Source organism: Malania oleifera, chromosome 3 (genome assembly GCF_029873635.1).
Source record: "Malania oleifera isolate guangnan ecotype guangnan chromosome 3, ASM2987363v1, whole genome shotgun sequence".
NCBI lineage: Eukaryota > Viridiplantae > Streptophyta > Magnoliopsida > Santalales > Ximeniaceae > Malania > Malania oleifera.
In genome coordinates this window covers 28,319,135-28,330,113 of record NC_080419.1, presented here as the reverse complement: position 1 = coordinate 28,330,113, position 10,979 = coordinate 28,319,135, and positions in this window count along the sequence as shown.

Sequence of the window (10,979 nt, the reverse complement as noted above, 5' to 3'; positions counted from 1 at the left end):
TGGTCACCTGACCCTGGAACCTCAGGCGCCTGAAGTTGTCACTTCAGAAGCCTAAACCCCACTTCGGTTGCCTGAACCTGCGGGAAACTTAAAGAATCATATTTTTATTAAAAGGACTCGCGAGCTATTTTATTGATCAAACAGATGAGATCAATTCTAAGGATAATATACTATATATTCTGAATATCTAAACCCTAGAAAACATGTTAGACACACAAAAAAAGAGAAGAACACACGTTGTTGAAAGAAGATCGATAATTTGCTTCTAGTGCTATACGATTGCTTGTACTTCAATCTCCTATCTTCAAGCTTGGGCAAATCAACTTAGATTTTCAAAGGGCATTCATTCATACTTCAATCTAGTATTGAGGTTTGATCTTTCAAGTTATTATTCTTACGAACTTCTCATCTCATCTCATTGCGTGTTCTTGACTATCATTAGAAAAGTTTTGATCTTGAGTGTGCATAGTCATATAAAAATTGTTTGTGAAGAGAACATTACTTGAGAAAGTTTATTCAACTTGGTTGATTGATCTTTGATTCAAGGGTATATAAATATACATATATTTTTACATAGAGCTTATTGTTGAAAACTTAGTTTGATTAAAAGATTGATCTTGAAAGTACCTATACATATACATAGCTATTTTAAACAAGATAACCAAGAACCCTTGTTGACTCCAAAGCATTTCAAATATTTCATTATTTGGGAGTTTTGATTAAAGAGGAATTTGTGTGTTGAAGCATATCATACATTAAAACAATTGTATCGTTTTCATACATTCATGAGCTTCAAGTTATATCATATGTTAATGTATTAGGATTTTGAATTGTACTCACCAGCTTTTGCTAGAAGTATTGTTTTGAGTGTTAATTTTCAGATTCTATTGTATACACGGTTCGGTGTGTGAACCGGTGTGAGTGGAGAGAGCTGTATCTCTTGTAAGCATTGGAGTAGGAGGAAGCTGTACCTTTTGTAAGCAACGGATTGTAAGGGAAGCTCTGTCCCACTTTAAGGAGCAGGGTTTTAGTGAATCCTTGAGTGGTTGCTCAAGGCGAGGACGTAGGCCAAGTCAGCTGAACCTCGTAAAACTGCGTTTGTCTTCTCTCTTCCCTTTACTCTTTATTTTCAGCATTGCATTTACATTTGGGTATATTGTATGTATAGGTTGAATAGCCTTACACATACAGAATTAAGCAACAAAAAGTTGTTGGTAAATTTATAAGGAGGGTTTAAAAGGTAACTAAGTGCCTTAGAATTTTTAAATACCCAATTCACCCCCCCTCTTGGGATTACACCTGATTCAACACTCATGTTGCCACACACTAGAGTTAATTTATTTCCCTTACTGAGAGGTGTCTTACCCCGAAAAATATGAACTTTTCAGGAGCCCCTAATAGGAGAGCGGATAAAGCTTCACTGAGGTAGATATGGTTGACCTGCACTTTCTGAAGGGTAAGTTTTGGTAAGGTTGGTTGGTTTTTTATGGGGAAACGACCCCAGGATTTTCTTTTGGGATGTACATACTTGAATACAATGGATGTAGTTACTCTGGTTTGAAAATGGAGGGTTTTGTGTTTATGATTTCATGTTTCCTAATGCTTAGGCTTCCGTTTTGTATTTCTGTTATATCCCTAATACCCATAGGTTTAGGTAGATTATGGTCTGCTAAATTTGTTATTATGGTTTTATTATATTATGGGAAAAAATATATGGAAATTAAGTAGGTCACTACACTACAGGCCGACCAGTCGTACTACAGACGCGATATGTGATATGATATTTTGGTCTAACCGGGTCGGCCAACCGCTGTTAGATCCAGCCTTCGGGCCGCACAAACTTAACGATGGGGGGGGGGGGAAGCATGGCATGGAAATAAAAATCCTCAGGGTGGCCATGAGTTACAGATGCGGTGTTAGTACTAGGTACCAAGGATACTCATGAGCCGGATAGTGAAATGGAAACAAAAAGTAAAAGAATGATGAAATGACCTAAAATGAGAAATGAAAGAAATAATGAAAATTGAGAAATAGGGAAAGATAAAATTTAGAAATAGAACCGTGTGAGTTAATAACATAAATAATTGAAGCGAAGTGAAACTCTCTGCCTGTGGGCTTACTGAGTAAGGTGAGTGCCCTGATAAGTATCAGATGTGGCCATACCTGGCTGCATAACGTGTTAGGGCAGAGGGAAGCTACCTGTATGGGCGGGTAATCTTCCCTATTCTCAGGAACTTCGCGGGTAAATATGTGTTGGAAATCATTGAATTTGGGAAATGGTTTTAAAGCTTATAAAAGTTTGTGTTGTATATCTATATGATCATGAGAATGTGTATATCAGTGTATTTTCTCAGATGAAATGATGATTTGAAAAGTAAAGTGTATTATAACTGAACTCATATGGCCACACACTATAAATAATTTATTCCTTCTTATTCAGATGTGTCTCACCCAAAATTATCTAAATTTTTCAGGGAATAGGGATAGGCCAGGTGATAAAGCTCCGAGACCATAGGGAGCTGGGACTCTGACACACAGGGTGAGTTTTTGGACTAGGGAAGGTGTAATTCCCCTAGAGTTGAGTTGTTTTAAGTTTGTGATGGTGATGTATATATATGTTTGATGATACTCTGAGTATTGTATTCTGACTGATATGTATATACTGTCTTCCGCTGTTAGGTTGTATAATGAAATAACTTTTAACTTGGTACCCAATGCAGGTCGGGTCATGTGAATGGTAATAGGGTGGTTGATGTGGCCGATTTATGGATGTTATAGATGACGAGTGAGTATTTACTTGTTATGTCAATTTAATATTGTATACCAATTGTTGATTTGGATATTACTTGTAGCAAGTATAGACTGTATAGTTGCTCAAAGAGCTAGCCTATTTAAGTCCCCTCAACACTCTCCCATTATTGTCCCAAAATTACCATTTGTGCCAAGTATTGAGGGGAGTATTGGAAGCTTTGCAAGCATGTTAGCGTTGTCGTAGTAGTCTCAAACCCAACTTAGATTAAAATTTTTTTTTCTATTTGTGACCCACTAATCTCACGACTTTATCTTATAAAAGACATCTCAGGTAATTTAAGGTTGAACCAATCTTATAAGTCCAAGATCTCCATATTATGCATCTATCATGAGACCATAACAAGCTCTTCCATCCTATCTTTGACACCCTTGCAAAGTGATCCATACCTTTGTGTAAGATACACTCATATGATAGTACTCTCAGGTAAATCTAATACTAAATATACCTATTTTGGAGCCAACTTTGATGAGATATTGTTTGTTTTTAGTCCACTAGCTTCATGATTTTTGTTGAGTTGTTGCTCATATTCAGAGGATATACACTCTGTTAACTTTGGTGCAATCCCAAGAGGGGAGGATGAATTGGTATTTAAAAATTTTATCCCTTAGGTCAATCCTCTAACAACAGTATTACACAAGTCTAAGGTCAATCTAGTGCATGTAAAATGAATCAATGTAAATATACAATGGAATTTAAACTACAATAAACGATTAACCAAGCATGCACAATAAAGTAGTAAAGGAGATGACACCTAGAAATGTTATTGAGGTTCGGCAAGTTCCCTACGCCTTGGCTAACAAGCACAAGGATTCCACTAATGCTCATTTAAAGGGTGGAGCGGCACCGATTACAACCAGGTCGATTACCTCAGGGCTGACGTCAACTTTAATTAGGTCAATTAGCGGGGCTGACCTCAACCTACACGCTTTACCAGGATGGCACACCTAGCTTTTCTAACCGGGTCTAAGCCAGTCCGGGACTATTCCAGGGCTAGTCTCCCTCTTGAGGCCCGTGCTTGGAAATACAACAAATGTGTATATAATTTTTCGTAGAAGGAAATGCTTCTTACACTAAGCTAATTATGTACCACTAAGCACAATGTAATTAATACACTACCAAGAGATAGGATTTGATAAGTTCAGTGTAGTCTAAGTGTCTACTCTCAAATAATTATGCAAATATAGCAATTAGTGTGTGAGAGTGTAAATGATAGGATATTTGTGTCAAAATAATATTTCAATCACAATGCACAACCAAAGATCATCAGCACACTTCAAATATCTCAACAAATAATATTTCTCCATATAAACCACAAGAGATATTCAGATTTAATTTATAAAATAATTTAATCTTTGTGTTCAAGAAGATAAAATCCATCAAAGGATATTTCAACAAAGATCTTTTTGCGTATGCACAAATATCTCAACAAAATATTTCTCAAAGTAAATTACACAAGATATTTGAAATCGATTTGCAAAAATTTATTTCACAAACAAAAAGCAATACGAACTCTTGGGTATTGCAATGATGATGCAAAACTCACAAGCTCTACGAAGTTTTCCTATGGAAGACTTATTAATGAAGTCTCCTAGAAAAACTTCAAGCTTACTCTCGGATAAAAATATATATATCAATCAACTAGAACAAACGAGAGAGTAAGCTAAACTAGATACTCACAATAGTACTCTTAATTAGCAAGATTTGCAATGAGGATTAGTAAAAATGGAAAAATGAAGCTTATATGTGAGAAATAAAGCTTTTGAGAATCAGAGGATATTTGCTAATTGTTTTTGCTAATCTCTATCTAATTATTCCAAATGAGGGGGTATATATAGACTTCCCCCAAAATATAACCGTTTAGGACACACTTGAAATTATTAGGAAAGTTTTAATACAATTTAATTATTTTAACCCCATTTAAAAAAGTTAACCACAGTAAAAAATTAGGGGCAACCCGAGAGGTCCGGTCGATCAGAAACATTTTCGGTCGACCCAAGTTCATATGGTTCGGTCAACCAGGCCAAATTTGAACTACAGGGTCGGTCGACCGGGAAGGGAGATTTTTCCTAACAGCGTGGTTCGGTCAACCGGGAAGAAATGAACTAGATGGTTCAGTCGACCAGACCATTGGGGCATCTTCCGAGGACCCTCGGTCGACTAGAGCATTGGCGTTTTTTTTGGGCTCGATCGACTAGGAGGTCAAAGTGTTGACTCAAAGGTACTTCGGTCGACCGGGTGTAAATGAACTATATGAGTTTGGTCGACCGGGCTATGGTCAAACTGTTGACCTGGACCAGGTTCGGTCGACCAGGAGTATATGTACTGTGAAGTACGGTCGACCGAATGTGCCTATTTCGAGCATTTTGGTCCTGTTTAAGCATGCAAACAACCTATTCAAATGACCATTCATATATATGCATGTGTGAGTGTCTTAGAGTTATTTTTAGGTCCTTTTTAGTTCAAGGACCATTCCCTAAGATCCATCTATGGTCATGAGTTTATCGATCCTACCATGCAGGTAAGACATTAATTATTATAGACCATTTCCTATTTACTATTACAGACTCAATATGATAAATATAAATTACAATGAATGCACATTTTGAGTCTTCGTCTTCTACAAATCCATATGTGTGCACCATATGATACGTTCGATTGGTCCTGCACACAAACTCATCAAACCATTAAATACTAGAGTATTTGTCATATTCAAAACAGGGTATGACCCATACAGTCAACACACTCGAAGATTGTTACAAAGGAAAGTACAATATAATATGTTAGAGTCATGGTGCAATACAATTGTATATTATATGAGGGTACGATACAGAGTCATGATGCAATACAACTGTATATCATAAAAGGATATCGTACAATATGCTAGAGTCATGGTTCAATGCAATTGTATATCATATGAAGGTATTTTTGGATTTCGTATAGGGATATATATATATATATACACGTTGTAGCTGAGGGTTGAAAATCAGACCCAAGACAATTGTTTTTTGATAGTGAAAATTGCGCAGGGACTCCGTGGACGTAGGCATATTTCCGAACCACGTAAATTTGCGTTCTTCTTCTCCCTTTAATTTTTCTCTTCTGTCATATTTGTTGTGTGTATGCATGCATAATCTTAAGGTATTATTTCTTAACAATTGGTATAAGAGCCGACAGTTTGAATTTGTCTCGGGTGTTCATGCATATGTTCCTATAGATGTTGATCCCATGAAAGGGGAGCAATGGATCCTATGAGTGCTAATCCTATAGATAAGTGGAATCCCATGGTTTTATGCTCTTTCGTATAGTTGAGTAGTGGCTCATAGTTTATTTCATGACATGGGGCTTAATCTTTTAGGTCAAGTTGGTGGTCACCCATATGTATCAAGCCCCCCTATAGACTCCTTAATTTCTCAAGAACTAGTATCAACACTATAAAAAATGTCATTTTTTGTGATGAAAGTATTAATGACCAACCAAAAACTATCACTAATAATTCATTATTAGTGATAAAAAAAAATTTGTTACTAATAGAAAAGCTATTAGTGACAGAAAATATAACCGTCACAAATAACTAATCATTAGTGACGAAATACAGTTCGTCACTAATAAGTTTGTCACTAAACGCTCGTTGTCCTGCTCTAATCATAGCGCCAATATATTAGTAACGGGTTTTAGTTATTAGTAATGAAAATTATTGGTCACTATTAAGTATTTGTGATGAATTTTTAGCTACCATTTTTCGTGACGATTTGCCTCCATCACTAATTGTAACCTATTCTAGATTAACAAAAATTCAACTAATATTTATAGTGACGGTTGCAAATCATCACTAAAACTCAGCTATTAGCTCTGAAGTGACGAAATTTGATTGGTCACTAACAGTGTACTTTTAGTGATGGTTTCCAAACCGTCACTAATGTTTTGAATATAGTTTAGTTGTAATGCCCCGACCCTTTATACGGTCCTGGAGTGCTACTACACCTATATAATATACTTGTATCTTATAAACATACATATACAACTCGCCTTAAAAGGGACATACGAGTGTTTCATAATGATCTGTATTCTCATGCACAGCGGAAAACATAAACATTCATACAAAATCTAATAGACATACCAGAGTTTCTAACTATATCCTTACATACATACGATCGTACTTAAAACATAACCTGTTCTTACAATCTCCAAAAAGACATTCTGAACTAAGTTTATTACATATACAAAATACTTACGTAAACTACACCCAATACTACGCTCCAAATCCCTCTAGCAACTAAGACTTGTGTCCTACAGGACTTGAAACAAAGATTGTATGTTGGGGCGAGACACTTCTCAATAAGGTGGAAGATATTACATTAGTGTGTGACAACATGTGTTTAAACTAGTAGAAAGCAGTTACATACTTAAAGCATTCTCAATCCTGTAATATAGGAGATATATATAGAAATAATTCTGGCAATAGATAGTTTATCATCATAACAAGCGAGAGTTCTCGAGGTTAGGGTAGGGTACAGGCCCATACACTATACAATTCCTTCGCCTGGTATTCAAACTTGTGACTTTGCCCATTTTAGTTTTTAAATCATGTATATGCATATTTAGAACACCGTCTAGCTTTGAAGGAATCATAACTAATGCCAACACTACCCCTTGGCACGGGTTGTGTGATCATAAAGCCTGAACCAGCCCTACCTTGTGCAAGCATTGTCACACATTATACATATTATAGTCCGACTGAATCTAATCCACCTGGTCCATTAATCCACCAGTGGCCACACCTATCCAGTTGACTATCTCTGTACCCACACTAAGAAACATATGTGTGGTTGCACTGTACCTGAATTATAGCAACGGTACCGTGCTTAAGCTTTTTAAGGCTTCATATAACATTGAGCTTTTTAAGGCTCTCATAGTAACAAGTTGTGGTCCCAATATCATATATACAATTTACAATAAGACAATTTAACTTGTTTCCAATTCATAAATCACCTGTATAGTTCTAACATTTTCACAAACTCATTCATTCATACTGTGATATCAACCTACACACACACTCTCGGTTTAACCCTTTTTGACATATAGAGCTCGGTATCTAACCGACACCTGTTTTCTACATTTTCTAATAACCATTTGGAACTTCATTTTCCATAATTCACATACGTACTAGTCAGTTCATCACACTCCATTTCATATCTTATGTCACTCTCATTTTATCAAAATATGCTATATGTAGTATAAGACTTGAAAATATCATTTAAATGGAAAAAGAAGGGTTCTAAGCATCTTCTACGTTAAGTTTAGTACAAATAAAGTAGTTTTGGAAAGTTTGGAGATCATATGCTAAAACCTGACTTTTTACCGAAACCGTACTATCGTAAAACTGACATTTTTAACTGGTGAAACTTTGCAAATAAGTAGTCATATCGTACATATAAACATAAGCTACTTTTTTTAGCGGTTTAGTTTTCCAAAAAGACTAATGTAAACAAATACCTTTACCTTTCCTCGAACATTGAAGCACGAACTATACGGCTCCAAAACAGCAAACCGAGTTCCCAAAACCTAAAAACCAAAGAACAATACTTCAACACAATCCAATTTACTACAGATCTACAGAACCAAAAATAAACTTAGACCCTTACCTTGATTTCAGGATAAAACCCAGGAATCCTCAAAATGAAGATCCAATCCACTACAATCGTAGAGGTTTTCCACTAGATCCACGTAGTAACGTTGATCGTTGATTCAGGTAATAGAAGACCCGAGATCCTACAAAGAGAGAGAGAGACGAAGAGAGAGAGAGAGAGAGAGAGAGAGAGAGAGAGAGAGAGAGAGAGAGTTTTGAGTTTCTTAATCATGAAGCAATGAATAAGATATTTATAATTTAGTTGACCTGGCCAGACTCGGCAATGAAGTGGAGCGCTCGTCGACGAGTAAAAGAAGGGCGTTCATCAACGACGGAGTTGGCCTTGTCGATGAGCCTGAGATTCCAAAATTCCAAAAATCTCTCGGTATCCTTTCAACTATGATCCTTTGAACCTCGCCAATGAGCCATAAAAGAGACTTTGTCGATGAGAGAAGGGGCCTCATCGACAATCCCTACTATTTTAACCTTTTTTAAATTCCTTCCCCTTTTATTATTTGTTTAATCCACATTTCTTGGGTCAAGTCCTTACAACCTCCCCTCCTTATAAGAATTTCTTCCTTGAAATTTGTTAACTGTTTCTAAGCATAACCTTACCTTATGACTCAGTTCTACAAAAGAGTTGGCAGCTACCCACATAACAACTCTGGTTCAAGTTTATTACATACCCTCAAATATGGCAGAGGAATACCATGGTTACAATGTGATGCTTCAAAAGATTACAAAACACATACAAAACTCTCTCGAAGACCATATCTAAAATAATTTGAACCACCTATTCTACCATACATATATACATTCTTACTTACATGCTATTCTACTTACCTGTCTAAGTCTAACTATTTCTGAATAACTGAGGGGGTTTTTGGCGTATCTCCGACTATAATTTCCATGAAGCTTCCTCTACTGTGTGATTACGCCATAATACCTTCACCAATGATATCTCCTTAGTCCGTAACTACTACACTTTCTAATCTAATATTTGTACCGGAACCTCTTCGTATGCTAATGCATCACTGATCGCCAGAGGTTCGTAACTCAACACGTGCGAAGGGTCTGGCACGTACTTCCTCAGCACTGACACGTGAAACACGTCATGAACTCTAGATAGTGCTAAGGGTAATGCCACTCGATAAGCAACCGAACCTACCCTTTCCAGGATCTCGAATGGCCCAATGTACCAAGGGCTTAGTTTCCCCTTCTTCCCAAACCTCATTACTCCTTTCATCAGAGCGATCTTTAGGAATACCATAACTCTTGCCTCATACTCTAGCTCTCCTTGGTGATTGTCTGCATAACTCTTCTAGCGACACTGAGCTACCCTGATTCTCTCTCTAATCAGCTCAACCTTTGTAGAGGCCTGCTGAATCAGTTCTGATCCTAGTATTTGTGGCTTGCCTGCTTGATCCCAGTACAACAAAGACCAACACCAACGACCATACAATGCCTCATATGGTGCCATCTCTATATTGGCCTGGTAGCTATTATTATACGCAAATTCCATAAGCGGTAGATAGTGTATCGAACTGTCCCCAAAATCTAATATACATGCCCGCAACATATCCTCTAACGTCTGAATAATCCTCTAAGACTGTCCATCCGTCTGCAGGTGAAATGACATGCTGAATGTAAGTTGTGATCCCAAGGCATCCTATAGACTCTTCCAGAATTGAGAAGTAAAACGTGGGTCTCGATTTGAAACGATATAAACTGAGATAACATGGGGTCGTACAATCTCCCGCACATATAGCTCTGCCAGCCTATTCAAAGAATAGCTGACTTTGATTGGAATGAAATATGTAGTCTTTGTCAGTCGATCTACTACAACCCATATAGCATTCCGCCGATGTACCGTCGTAGGTAACCCTGATACGAAATCCATCGAGATATGCTCTTATTTCCACTTGGGAATGTAAAGTGGCTGAAGGGATCCTACTGGCCTCTAGTGCTCTGCCTTGACCTACTTACATGTTAAGCACCGCTCTACAAAATGAGCAATATCTCTTTTCATGTTCGACCGCCAGAAAGATTCCCTCAAATTTCTATACTCTTTTGTACTTCTTGGATGTACGGTGTAGAACGAACGATGTGCCTCCTCTAGAATGACTCATTTAATCTCGACATCATTCGGTACACAAATCCTATTGTGGAATCTCAATATCCCATCATCAATGATATTGAAATCCGTCTTTAAACCACTATGTACCCCTTCCACAACCTCTACTAGCTCTTCATCTGTCATCTGAGCTGTTCGGATCCTCTTTTACAAGGTCGGCTGTACCACCAAGCTAGCAAGAAAAGTTTGGTGATTTCCTTCCACTACTTCCAAGCCCAACCTTTCCAGGTCCATACAGATCTGATGCTGAACTCCCACTGCTGAGATTGAGGCATTAATGGACTTTCGACTTAGAGCATTAGCTACCACATTTTCTTTTCCTGGGTGATAGCTAAAGGTACAGTCGTAGTCTTTTATTAACTCAAGCCATCTAAGCTATCTTATATTCAGCTCCTTCTAGGTGAAAA